The 14,622-nt window shown below is 38.6% G+C and overlaps 2 long non-coding RNA genes across 2 annotated transcripts in view; both read right to left on the reverse strand.

Annotated features, from left to right (window-relative positions):
- Positions 1-318: 318 nt before the first annotated feature.
- Positions 319-14,622, reverse strand: part of LOC135290861 (uncharacterized) — a 119,947-nt gene continuing 105,643 nt past the window's right edge. The window contains exons 2-4 of the long non-coding RNA XR_010353686.1: positions 1,190-1,272; positions 944-1,094; positions 319-534 (exon numbers count right to left, since the gene is read on the reverse strand). This is a non-coding gene — a long non-coding RNA (uncharacterized LOC135290861). The remainder of the gene's footprint in view (positions 535-943; positions 1,095-1,189; positions 1,273-14,622) is intronic.
- LOC135291043 (uncharacterized) lies at positions 7,210-12,563 on the reverse strand. Its single transcript, XR_010353911.1, has 3 exons — positions 11,961-12,563; positions 8,374-8,561; positions 7,210-7,261 (listed from the first exon to the last, which is right to left on the reverse strand). It is a non-coding gene; the product is annotated as an uncharacterized LOC135291043 (long non-coding RNA).

Genomic DNA, 14,622 nt, shown 5'->3' on the forward strand with positions numbered 1-14,622 from the left:
GCTTTATTTTTTTACTGGTTTTCCCCTGTGGAATCAATGTCATGTAGGCCAGCAAGGAAATTTTTTGTACACATTGTATTTATTCCCATGTGGAAAAAGCCTTTGAAATTTTTCATTTCTTCCATAAAGCCATTTGAAGATACTTACTAACAAGTCTGTTTCCTGCTTATTTGATGTTCTTCTTATTTAGAAGCTGACCTGTTTCTGGCTGCCCTAAAGGCCTGTACCTCTGTTCTTCCACATAGGCAGTCCTTCTGAAACAGCACCCCAGCTCAACACCCAGGGAATCCTGATGGGATCATAAATGGGGATGCCAAATGTTTTGAAAATCAAAGTGCTGACATTCTGTTGATGATGAATCCTCATTAAGTGAGATTTTCCAGGTGAAATGTTAAGCCTGGTGCTAGGAGTTGGAATAGGAGAAAGATGGTAGTGAAGACTGGATGCACACAGCATAATGAGCATTAAATATCTTCTACTTGACTATGGTCCATTTATGAACTAACCAATCTGAACTTAAGCCATTTCAATTACCTGAAAAAATAACAAAAAAAGCAGTTAGTTAATTTTTATACTTTCATACCAAATTCTATATTTTTTCTTGGTGGATGAGACTCTTTAGGCTCTTCTAACTTTCAGGCTTCAAACTTGAATATCCCAGAAAGAGTCTGTAGCAGAGTAAGGGTTATAATATTTATTTTGTAGTTCTGAGGCCAAATGGCGTGACCAGTCTAGTCTTGGACAGCTGCATGTTCTCCAAAGGACAGCAGCCAAACTGTCTGCTAGAAAGAATCCCTGGCACACATTGTTTTCAGACTGGGCTTAGACAATGTCTGAGAAAGCTGCAGCAGCCTTGGTGACTTCGCTATGGACAAATGATATATAGGTGATTCGGCCTTTGCCTCAGTCCTGTTTTATTTAGTATTATGACATACCTACCTACCTATATATCTATCCGTGTACATATATCTATACACATTGTGTACTGAGTACGTATCAGTCTTTATGCTGAAGTACTAAATGAACACAATCCACTGCACGGCCTTCCCCTCCTGCTTGCAGGAGTCTCTGATTTCATTCAGCATCTTCTAGTTCTGCAACATGAGAGTGAAGTGTTGGTTTCTGGAAGGTAGCAATATACAAATTCACAAAGGAGTACTGAACGCATTAAGCACAGAGCAATGGAGACCTGAACGCATTCAAGTTTGTGAGATCTCCAGGTAAGAGAGTGGCCCTCAAGGCACTGGGAGGTCCTTGCACCTTTGCTCTGACCTGCAGAGAAAGGGTAAGGAAAAAAGTTATATTAAGGCGTAATTAGCCACTGAGGTTGCTATAAGCCCCTCCCCAAATATAATTCCTTTGAAAACATGCTATTGTCACCTCTGGGGAACTATCACAGGAAGGTAATGTTCTGCTCCCTTTGAAAAGATGTCCTAAGTAGCAAAGTGAAAAACAACTTTTTCTTTGGGAGCAGTGGCAAGATTGATGCTATGTCAAATGCAAAGGCTTTTTTTTCCTCTCCTAAACAGTTAACAGAAATTTGCAAACATTACTAGCATATCTCTATTTCAGAAATTACAGAAATACATCTATATCATGTGGGAGCTACTATTATTAGTACTGAATCCTCCTACACAAGAGAAGATTAGAATTTCAAATGGCTACTATGTTTAGCTTCAGCATACATAGCTGTAATATGGATTGTTAAGCTTACAAAAGCTATATAAGAATATTTTGAAACAAACCTAAACTAAAATAACTTCAACTGATGAACATGTCCTGTGTGCCTCATACAACATTTCCTAGCAATAGGAGGGAACCCCCGTGGATGTTCTGCAAATGAGTTGTGAACAAATATCCCATTAAAGCCTGTTTTGGGGGCCTGAGGACTGGGCAGAGTCCTCTGTTTAGAAGGCTTTACTGTTAATGCAGCTGTACACATAAAACACTGCACTGGAAGACACCAATGAGAAAAAGCCAAGGCTGGACTCTTCTATATTTTCTCCCTTCCTATATTTGACCCCAGCAAAGGCAAGAAAATAAAGCATCACCTCAGCGAAAAAGATCACAATAATTGAACTGAAGGGCCAGTTGCTCTGTGTTCCAGATCAGCTTCTGGACGCTGCTCTAACAATTATCAATAAAGACCCAAGGTACTGTCACCTCTGAGATTTCTCTGGAGTGTGTTTCCTTGTGCTCAAAAGAACAAGATTATTTGGAATCTAGAAAGGAACAAAGTGTGAATGCTGTTGCGTGTCTTGGTACAAAAAGGACTCGTCTACACATAGAAAACAGGGAGATAATCTGTTTTCTGATGTTTATTTATATATTTGGTCAAATCACATTTAATCCATGTGAAAAATATGGTCAACTCTAAACAATCCAATGTAAAATGTCTCCAATGAGGTATTTTATCTAAATGAGAATAATGTCACTTCCAGATAGGTTTTTGAAGGAAAGCATGACATAGACTTTGTTTGCAACAACATATAGATGCATCACATCAGGAGGGGATTGAGAGCTCTAAGTATTGAGCAGAAGTAGGTGCTTCCCAGATGAGTAGGGTATCAAAGCTGTGAAAAGGCAGAGTTTTAGATGAAGGCTTGGGTGTTCCATCAGCAACTTTCCTCATCTGTAGCTCTCACTCAGTTCTCCACCCACACACTATAGACCCTAACTGCAAAATTCAGACTGTGGATTTTGTTATGGAAGCCACTGCAAGTCCTAGCAGATATAAATCCTTGCAGGCCAGACTGTATAAGATGGACATCACTTATTGAATAAAAGTCATAAATAGAAGGCAAGAAAGGGAGTAAGAACCCAGTGTGGGCAGCATATCACAGTAATTCATGTGAAGACAGACACGTTTGACAAGTTGATGTCCAAGAATAAAGGGACAGAAGTATAGACACTGAAAGCCTAAACTTGCTGTAGCCTTTACAGCTGCAGAGAATGGGTGTAAAATTAAACCCTGTGTACTTAAGTACAAAGAAAATCCTACTACATGTTATATAGAATTATTACAATATATGATATAGCCACTTTTCAACTACATAAGCAATTTCAATGATGTCAGGTTTGGGAAAAAAACCTGAACAAGTTGAAAAGGATGTGGAAAAAAGAGTGCATAAGGGACATTAGGAAATATTAAGGATTACACACACACAAAAACACACACAAAGTTCATCTGTATCTTACATGGACAATAGTAGAGCTCTTCTTGAACCAAACACAATATATTTATCCATAGCTCTCCTGATATCAGACCTGAATAAAGCTATACTCAAGAAAACCTACAACCAATCTCCAGATTGTGCTGATGGAATCTGCAAGCAACTGCTGGTCAGAAGTATAAAATTTATGGGAAGCTCCTGAGATTGGTAAAAAAAAAACCTAGGGTTTCATCCCTCAGAAAAATAAAGAACAAAGGATCCTTGCTTGGCAAGCCTTTTTTATGCCAAGCTCTCCCAGTTCTGCTGCTCTGCAGCTATTGCATTTTCTGCACAGTTTTTTCTTTATTTAGGGATTAGCTGGACCAATAGTCAGATGCAGCCAAGCCTAAGAAATAGTGCGACATCTTCTGAGTGGCTGCAGATTGCAAAGTGGAAACACTGCCAGCAATCACTTGTCTTAAATGACAAGGCAGGAAAGAGAGCTCAACTTCATTTTAACTAGGAATAAAAGTATGCTTAAACACCTGAGAGTAAAGTATCTTTCCACATTAGGTAAAATGGGATTCAAAAACACATTTTATCAAAAAAACAGAAATCTGAATCCCTCGGTGTGACTAGTGTGTATGCTGAACTTTTAACAGGTAGAAATGGACATCCCCATACTCTATGTACAACATTTATGTGACTGGAAAAATTTTGGCAGATTTTGTAACTACCTGGCACTAATAAAGGTAAGCAGAGAGGGTCATCATCACAGGAAGATGCAGATTGCCCAAAGAAAGTTATATACAAGCTCAGAGTTAGTTACTGTAAACTGACCATATGAGTCACCATACTTGACATTTTAGGTGTTTAGAAAAGCCCTTACTATTCTACTGCTTGTAGGAAAAGAAGAGGGAATACAGTCTAGACATAAGAGAGAAAAAAGGGAGCTGTGCATGTTATACAACTTTTTTTTTTTTTACTGGCTAGATTAAAATTACCCAGAATCTAAGAAGTAGGTCAAATTAATCATATTTCTCAAGAAAACTATTATAGAAAATTGTTCATATGTCATCTCCAAGGTCCTTTTCTATTAAGCCCAATTGTAGGGCATACTTTGGGGTCATTGGAATATTGTGCATTGCCAAACCAGGTTATTAAATTAATTACAGCTAGCAGTGATAAATAGAGACGAGCAGACATTTTCTATTGAGGAGGAAGCATAGACAATGGCTATGGGCCCAAATAAGCCAGGGCTTGTGAAAGGCATGTTTTCTCCTTTCTGTCATTCATCATATTTCTCTGGCTCACCTTCCTGGTCCCTGAAGTAATGCTTAGGAAAACATCAACACCTGATTACAACAGAAAAATATATCAGTGGGTTCAAAAGTAGAAAGGTGTGAAACCAAGGAGTGCTATCTAAACAAATAATGATTTTACTGAATGAAGCTGGAAGTGTTTGGAGAAAAGAATATTTATAAAGACTGTCTTATGTTTCTACTCTCTGGAATTCCAGAAGCATCATGAAGTATTGTGACGGCCTTGGCAGAGGTAGTGCTAATTTTTTCACAGTGAATAACATGAGGATGCTTTTGAGATTTGTGTTGAACGTAGGGTTGATAATGTGAGATAGTTTTGTTATTGCTGAAGACTTGCACAGAGACAAGGCATTTTCTGCTTTTTGTTCTGCCACACTGGCAGGGGAGATGGGAGTGCCTGGGAGGTTGGGAGGAGGCACAGCCAGGACAGGTGACCCCAGATGGCCAAAGGGATATTCCAGACCATGTGGCATCATGCAAAATGAGAGAAGAAAGAGGAAGGGGAGGAATATTTGGGGTGTTTGTTTTCCTAAGTCACCATTATGTGTGATTGGACCCTGCTCTCCTGGAGATGGCTGTGATGCCTTAAGTTTTAGCTTTCATATTTTCCAGATTCTGTACTGCTTTAGTGTGTAACTCTGAACTTCATATAAAGTGTGAGCAAGTTCTCTTCACAGTTTAATTAGACAAAACAATCTTTTTAGCTGAGAACCAAGGACACCATTGCAGCTTCAGGCCCAAAAAGTACAAACAACAGCAAATTGAGGAGAGCAGTCTGGGAGGATGGGACTTCAAACCTGAAGCTGTAATTGGACAATTAACCCCAATATGTAAATGGACCAAAACTTATAAAAGTGTGAAAACTCGTGACCATCGTCCACCTTGGGTCCCTCTGGGGTCCAGCTTGGGCAGAGCCCCAGCCAGGCTCTTGTGCTGCCCAAGGTGTATCATTTAAAGGCCTTCCAATAAATACCTACTTTATTCCTTTAACTCTAACCTCTCTTCCAGGTAGCTGCTCTAGACATCAGCTGCACCTGCCTGCCCATGGGAAGCAGTGAATTAATTCCTTGTTTCATTTTGCTTTTGTGTGGGGCTTTTGCTTTCCTTATTAAACTGTGTGTATCTCAACCTGTGAGTTTTCCGGTTTTTACCTTTCTGATTACCTCCCTGATCCTGCTGGTGGGGCAGTGAGTGAGCAGTTGTGTGGGACTTGGTGTCTGGCTGGGGTTAAACCATGAGAAGTGTGATAGCCTCCAATCGACTAATTTAAGGGATTCAATAACTGAATATTTGCATTTTCCCAGTTCATCAGGATTTGAAGGCTTCTAAATAGAATAAAGCTGATTAAGAGGAAAACCAGAGTATCTCACCTTTTCTCACCACTTTGAGTGTTAATAAGATGCATTTATATGGGCAGCTAAACCAATGGAGAGTAATTTAAGTGAAAAATTCTTTATATTAGGACTTTAATTCCAAAAACATATTGTCTCTGAAGTTACAAATCAGAAAAGGGTTTCAGTGACAATTAAATATGCCACATATTTTGAAATGAGAGCTAGTAACACTTAGCCATAAGATTAAGAGCTTTTGATCAGAGTTTTTTTAAACAGCTTTGCAAAAAAATAAGCAAATATAGTTATAAGGCTGAGCCATGATGTTCCAAGTCAGCTAAAAGGAAATGTGCATGGACAAACCCTAACTTCACAGAGTCTAAAAGGAAGTGCTGACCCAAGTTTAACTATAGTGATGTGAATAATACTACACTAATGTAGCATTACCATATGTATTATAATTCCACAGCCATAGATTTTCTTGAAGAAAACAGCTGCAGTACTGAAGTTTTCATCTTCTCAAAATTACAAGGTAGAAAATTACTCAGGCCTCAGAATCCAAGGATCACAAAAAGAATGGTTATGAAGACTGTCATTATGGCAACTATTTGCTCTTTTGCTAAGAAGATTTTTAATCCTCAAATTTGGTTTGATATCTTCTTGCAATCGGCCATTCGTATATGTTTTTAAGTGTCCATCCATTATTTTCAAAACAACAGCAAATTTTCTAAGGTCTGTGATAAAGAGAGAAGGGTTACGGAAAATACTGTTGCCTGCTCAGTTAACGACAGGTCTGTTCAAAAGGAGGAAAAAATACATGGCATCTGAATGAGATGTCAGAGTAAAATTTTTAAAAAATACATTTCTGATTAATCTTCAAATATGCTGTGGAATGACTGTAGCCAGTAATGTATACCAGGGTCATCTGACTGTTAAAAGGGAGGAATCTGTTAGAAAGATAGTATGGCTTCCTTCTGACTTGGATACCCAAGTTTCTTCTCAAGAAACCAGTTCCAGAGAAATTCCTGTATCTCATGTCATCATAGCACAGGTGTGAGAAGGCACATCCTTGGGTCAAGAAGCCTGGGCATGGTTTCAGACCCACTAGGTTAAACATAGTCTCAGCAAGGAGACTCCAAATGGATCCTATAAGTTTCAATTATCAAAGATATCAACATCTTAATGCATGTGTCTACCACATGCAGTGGTAAAATTTCTGTTGTGATTTGGGATATCATACAGCAGATTTGTCTGGAAAACATAATAGGAAAGGCTCACAGAACAGGAGAAACCTTCCAGCACTGTGCAGTCACCTCATGGAGTTCTGTAAAGAAAACTTACAGAAAGTGTATTTTCATCACCATCCATTTTTGAGCCACCAGGATTTCCTTGAGTAATTTTTTGAGATTTAACCAGTACTTCTCTTCGAACAAGGTCATTTTTCCCTGGGAATAGGCTGTTTTAAGAAAAAATAAATGAGAAACAAATTTGCAAGATTCCCACTACAAGCCTCAAAGCAGACTGAGAGTTTCTTAGCCCAAGAAGACGGTGAAAACTGAATTCATGTGTTTTAACTATCCATGGTAAAGCAGAAGATGACAGTGTACACAGGAATCACGTACGTGCACGAGTTAAGGAAAAAACCAAATTTGCTATATTTAACAAATGCTCACTGATAAAAATGGACACCTCTGCAATAACTTTATTGGAGTAAACCTGAGTCCTACTATTTTTAAGAAATCTCCACAGTGGGGAAACATAACTTCAACAAATATGTTTAAAACTGGAAATAATAATGTAATGCCTTTCCTCTACTCAGCATTGAATGCCTAACTTTTATTATAAAAAACTATATAAATTTGCATGTTTGAAATACTATGGAGCAAAGCCTCATAACTCATATCCACACAAGACCAGGAAGTATTTACTGTTAGGTCCATTCTGTAGTTGGGTTATTTGAAGTGGGAATAAAACTCCTCAGAGAGCTGGGTTTGTTAGAAATGTATTTTCATGGTTCCCATTGCCCATTCTAGCTCCAGTGCCCACTCTGACTCCAAGATAAAGCAGTATAAATAGAATATCAGATAGTCTTAATCTCAGTTGAGGTAAATTGCAGTGCAAAATTTCTAGTGTCAGGAACTCCCATTTCTGGAAACTTAGCTCAAGATTTTTTTGTGTACCACGAACTGTTCAGGAGTTATTTTGCCCTATATTGTTGGCACTTTGTAGGATCCTGTGATGATTTTCTTTGTAGCAGCCTACAGAGGTTTAAAAAAAACAAAAAAGGAAGTGGCTTTGTTCAGTTGTCTCTACCCTTCCAATCATACGGGGCCTATGCCGAGAGATGGATGCAGCACAGGTCATCTGAGACAAGATGCAGAGATTATGAAAACACTTCAGGTCTTGACATACCTACTAAATTCTGTATACAGCCACAGTTCACTGACTAGCTAGTTTGTTGTCAGAACAAAACCATGTGCTAGGAAATTGTATGACAATGAGTTTGTGAGATGGATAGTATTGTAATTTAACCCCTAAGTGGTGGGCATTACTGGAGGGTCTCAGTACCTATTCAAACCAATCCATTTCCTAGCTCTGCTTTTCTCTTTTCTGCTTTTGTCTTCTCTCCTTCATCAATCCCCTTCACTGTAGTAGTCATATAGCCAGAAGGGTGTAAAAGCCTGTGGTTCCTCAGTCATAACTCTTCCTGTCAGACACCCAGTACTCTTCTTGATTTAAGCCAGTAAAGGACAATTCTGCCAAAGGTAGTAGCGTTAAATTAATGAAGAAAACTTGGTATAAAAAAGAAAAGATTAAACCTCTGCAAACTTTTAGTGAATATTCATCAATATAGCCTGTATATTCACTGCTATTTCATTTATGCGACCACTCATAAACTCAGTTTAAATGACAAGTTAGCCAGGTTTATAACTAATCTGTGCTTGAGAAAAGACCAAGGGACACAAGTTAATTCGTCAGTTTACTACTTGAGCTTTATTAGTATATATTTGACATAATCTGGTTTTTGTTTTAGGTACAAATGTAGGAGATATATACAAGGTTTACAACCAGGAGTCTGATGATGGTCTTTTCCTATTTTAAGTGCACCAAACTGACCTAGAGGTAACCTCCCAAACGTGAGGTCAATGATATGTTCAATATGAAACCATATAACTGATGCATCAGGTTTTCAAACGACCATAACTCATTTAAAATATCTCAACCAATAGGAAATCAACCAAAAAAAGTTTTCAAATAACCCATGACTTAAAAGTAACCTTAAAGACTAAGAATCACTGTCAGTGATAATGTTATTTTAAACCATATCAAATCAATAGATTCCATTTTTAGTGGAATATTTTAAAAGTATATTATGACCTTTATATTTCAGTGCAAGCAACAAGTTGTTACAGATGACAGCACTAAAGACTTAATACAGCTAAAGCTCTTTACTTACTGCTATACTAAATGCACATCATTGTTCTATTATTTACCACCTTTTTGTTTATTATATCTTTTCTGTAAAATTTAGCTAATAATGACATTTTTATGCAGAATGTGTGCATTTAAGCTGATTAATTTTTACAATACATATCTTGTTCCTTAAGTCATTTGATGTTGTTTCATGTGGGATTTCATTAAAGTTGGTTGTCAGTAACACATTGTTCAAATTCTAATATTCAGTAGAATTGAGATGGAACCCTGTAAACCTCATTTGAGTAGAAGACACTCTCCTAGTGACCCATGAATCCTGGCTGCTGTCCAAAACAAACATACTCAGCTAATGTGAAAGTGGTCCTAAGAGAGACATAGAACATTGGACTGAATAAGATCTCTCAAGAGAGGCTTCTAAAGTTTTCAAAACTCTCCCAAGTTTCTCTGCACTACTACACAGATCAACTTTCCAAGGGTGTGTGCCCTTGCACTTGATCAGACATGTGTTCAGACACAGCCAGGGCAGTGCTTTAATAGGACAAAGTAATGTATTTAAACTAAAAGCTTTGTAATGAGAAAAAGTCAGATATTGAAAAAAATCCATTACCAAAACTGCTGAGTTTGCAGTGACTAATATACTATATTCTGAAAATGAGCATGTAATGTTGTGATACACAGCCTCTGAAAGGGTATGTGCTCTGCTGTGAAACTTCAGGTGGTATAATCTTTTATGGTTTTTTGAAAGTTCCACAAACTGGAAAAGTCATATCTAACATTTCCTTAATGGATTCTTGCAAGTTCTTTGCCTTAAAATCTCTTTTTAATTTTACTCTTCCTGCAGGGAGAATATTCTCCTCCATTCATACCATAGGTAGAAGCAATCATATCTAGGTGGAGCGACTGACTTGGAAGGTGAGGTACAATGACCATCAGATAGCATTAATCCCAAAGAAGGAGCTGGTCACATTATAGAAGGAGGTTGTGCTTGGTGATTTGTGGTTGATTGTAACAGCGGTAATTACTCACAGGTCAGTTTTAGGTAAATTTAATAGTGTTGGGAAAGTTATTTTGGGTAAGATTTATACCTCCCTTTATGATTGGGGAGAAATGACTAATTTTCATACGTGGCACAAAGAGGCTGCATTCACTCAGGTACAATCTGTTTCTCTTGTAGGCCTTGATTAATGTATTTGTCATTTTTCTTCATGCAGTGTGCTGCTGTTGGAACAATACTCTAACTTTTGGGGAAGCAGCATTTGCCTTTCAGGCATGAGCTAAAGAATGTTAGGGATCACATCTCTTAAAACCTTAGTGCAAGGTCAGGGCCTCCAAAGTTCCTCATTTCAAGTTGGGCTGCAGTCCATAGCTATATGTAAGGTGATTGCTAACAGTTAGTGCATGAAACTGGAGAAATCTATAGTGCTCAATAAACTCCATATTCTGTGACTGGAAGCAATGATGGAAGACATACTTATTTCTGGAGAAACAATACACACGCTCCTGTGCCTCAAAGGCTACCAAGCTTCCCAGCACTTCGTAGCAGTCCAAAGGCTGAAGTGAAATATCAAAAGCCAGAATCATAGCTATGCATCACAGGACTTGCTTTTATTGTAACTCTGCACAACAGCAAATAACTTGGGATTACCCCTACCAGCTATCATAAAGGAAAGCAGAAAACACCAGAGAGCAAAAGGGAAAGCAGTTCTAAAGTTGCCAACATGCCTTCCAGCAAAAATTATTTCTTACTCCATATCTGCTGCCAAGTACAATATAGATGCATGAGGAAAACACCTCTCTCACCTATAAATCAGTTTTGCAGCAAAGGAACCTTCTCCCACTGGACTCTCTATATTAGCTGAGGAAAGCCTCCACTCGTATGTTGTGGCTGCTAAAGATTTCTGTTTGCAGAAGTTCATAACTGAACTGTGATAGCAAAATTCCAGGCTTCATTTCTCAAGACTAGGTTTTCAAATTTTATAGATAGAGCCTAGTTCTCTCCTTAAAGAAGCTTTCTGTTCATGGGATAATGGTGGTGTTACATGCCCTGGCGCAATTAGTCAGTGACCTCTACCTAGTGAGAGTGAGAGGGACTCATGGCTACAAGCTCACACACAAGGAAATGCCATACAGAAGCCAAAGTTAAAGTGAAGTAAGACTTTCTTTGAATTGGAAGCATTAGGAGACCAAGGAAGAGAATAATAATAGACAGAAATGTTTTCTGTCTGCTAAAGAAATCACTGGAAACACTGAGCTCTTAGTGAGCTAGTTTTCAGAAAGGGTCTAAGGAAAAGTTTATTTGTTTAAAACTCAAAAAATCTTGAACTCTAGAAACTGTATTGGGTCTGTTTCTTCTATTATTCCACTACATGCTCAGTCAACATTGATGTTTTGGTCCTGTATTTAATCTGCTCTCAAACTGAAAATAAAGAACCTCTCAATTTTACCTGGCCTTTATAAATTGATTGCCACTAATCTGTACACTAAGTTGCATACAGCAACTACCATAGTCATTTCAGGGGCTAGTCTGCTGTTGTGGTTTATTCCAGAGAGCCACTGGACCCCTCCACAGCCACTCACTCATTCACTCACTGACTTCCTGGTAGGATCAGAAGAGAATGTGGAGAGTAAACATGAGAAAATTTGTGTATTGAGATACAGACAATTTAATAGGTAAATCAAAGCTGCACACAGAAGAAAAATGAAACAAGGAATTCACTCACCACTTCCCATGGGCAGGCAGGTTAGATGTTCATCCATCCCCGGAGAGCAGGGTTCCATCACATGTAATGGCAACTTAGGAAGACAAATTCTGTCACTTGGAATGATCCCCTTCCTCTTTCTCCTTCCAGACTTACATGCTAAACACAAGATCATATAGGATAGGATATTCCTGTACTCAGTTGGGGCCAGCTGCTCTGGCTGTGTCCACTCCCAACTCCTTGTGCCCGCCCAGCCTTCTGGTTGATGGAGTTGGGTAAGGAGCAGAAAAGGCCTTGACGATGTGTAAGCCCTGCTTAAAAACTGCTAAAACATGCCTGTGTTATCAATACTACTGGTTTCAGCACAAATCCAAAACATAGTCCATGATTAATACTATGAAGAAAATTATCTCCACCCCAGCAAAAACCAGCACATGTGCCCATTTTTTTTCTAGTGTTTATATCCTTATGACATAGATGGTTTTTCAATTACAGCAAAATTGTTCTATCAATGCAGTTGAATGTGTTTTTGTAGCTTAATTAATAAGCAATTAGACACCACCAGCTCTTCAGTCTGTGTATCAGCATTTCATACTGCATTCACATCAGCATTTAATCAGTTTATGTAATGTGATGATTCTGAAAGATAGTCACTAGACATGATGACTCAGGAGCTGTTTTTATTTAGCGAGCTGTTTGGTAAAACATCTAATCCATATGCCTGAGTGCCACATGCATATGCCTCTTGAACACTTTCAAAGATGGTGACTCTCCACCTCCCTGCAAACATATTTCAATACCTAACTACTCTTTCAGTGTCTTGGGTTTTTTTTCCTAACATGTAACATGAACCACACCTGGTGCAAATTAAGGCCATTTCCACACTTTCACTTGAGATATGGCAGAAGAGGACAACCCCCACCTATCGTCTCCTTCCAGTTAGTTGTAGAGGAGACATGAGGTCCCCCTGAGCCTCCTCCAAACAACACCTCAGCTCCCTCAGCTGCTCCTCAATATTTGTTTTCACATCAGTCAGCCACAGATTTGTTTTCATTGCACATAAAAATGTTTTCATTGCAGATTTTTAGGATCTTCAGGACATACTGCCTAACCTCTGACTACTTCTCTAGGATGGTGCAAAACTCTCATATATCTGTCATATCTGTGAGCCTGTGAAGAAAACGGAGATATCAATGTACAGTAAAATTAGTATTTCATTAGAGTTACTTTGCATCAGAATGCATGAATGTTTCATGGAAATGAAGATTAGAGGCACTAACTTGTCCCATCATCAGTAAAGCCAGGACTCTGAAGCCATAGGTCAGACTACCTTTTCCCTCGTATTTGTTTAATCCATTATATCTCTGGACTTTTTGGATATGCTGTCTTGTTTTTGTCTCCTGCTTCTGTTGCCTTTTAACAATCTTTCTCAACTGTTGGTCCACCTCATAAATCAAGATGGAGTTAGGTTAGAGAACTGGAGTATGAGTATGTTTTAAAAAAAAAAAAAGTGCAATATATGCCTACGTACTGAATTAACCCCTACAGTAATTTGTCCTCAGACCAACACGGACTGTCCTTACGGACAACAGCAAGTCACCAAGGAGCCAAACTGATTTCCATTCCCTTCCAGAAGCTTCTATTCATAACCAGTTAATTTGAATGAAAGAAGGGTTTATCACCTGGTGAGTTGCATGGAGTGCCACAGTAAAAGTGTGATGGGCAGGCACAAGTGATGCCACAGGAGCCATCAGACAGTAGCAGCTCTGGACCACAAGAGAGAAAAATAATGCATCATGGCAATTGCTAGGAGCTGAGGAAGGGCAACTTCATTTTTCTTAAGGGTAGTACATTGCTGAAGTCCTTATGTGAGTTCCACTAGCCAGATTCTGGAAGTTTCTCACCTAGAAATCCATGAACAACAGGTAAAGGGGCAAAATGTGAAAAGCATGGGTATATGACAAAGTGGAGATCAAATTTTTGAACCTTTTACTACAGTATCTAGATAAGCACCTAAAAAGTCACTTCTTCCTAGCAGGGAAGTGACTGGCTTTGTTCATCCCATAAATTATGTAGTGAAGTTTGCATGTTTGTGCTACACACTCTTCTGTACCCCATTTCAGGATAGTTTTATTTCAGTAGCATTACAATACATATAGTGAATAATAAATAAATTGAAAGTATATAATGGGTTATAACAGTTATTAGAATTTCAAGAGGTGCTTCTGGATACATTTCAAATTAAACAAGATGCAAAGTAGGTTTTTTTGTATTTAAATCAGTGCCTAAAGATTTAAAAAATCACATCTTTTAATTTCCTTGAGATAGTGGAAAGGCTGAACTTCTTACATGTATCTGCTTGGTATGAGTTTCTTTCTGGCTCAGTGCAACAAGACAGCCATCTGTCAACACAGGTCAACTGGGAACCAGCTTCATTGGCAAAGAAAATTACACCATTGCGTGGCCTTCCCCGCCTGTCTGGTGTTTAAAAATGCAGTCCCCAGACCAGAACAGTAAAGCTGAAGCCTCTGGAGAAGACACTTGAAACATGTAAAACACAGAAGCATTCCATCAGGCAGAATAACACTGTCTCTCCAAAGCACTCCACAAAGATTTTGAACCCTGAAACCAAGCTATTCCTATGTTAATAGCCATGGGCATGATGGCAATTCCTAGAAGTGGA

The sequence above is a fragment of the Passer domesticus genome, chromosome Z (assembly GCF_036417665.1).
Source record: "Passer domesticus isolate bPasDom1 chromosome Z, bPasDom1.hap1, whole genome shotgun sequence".
Taxonomy (NCBI): domain Eukaryota; kingdom Metazoa; phylum Chordata; class Aves; order Passeriformes; family Passeridae; genus Passer; species Passer domesticus.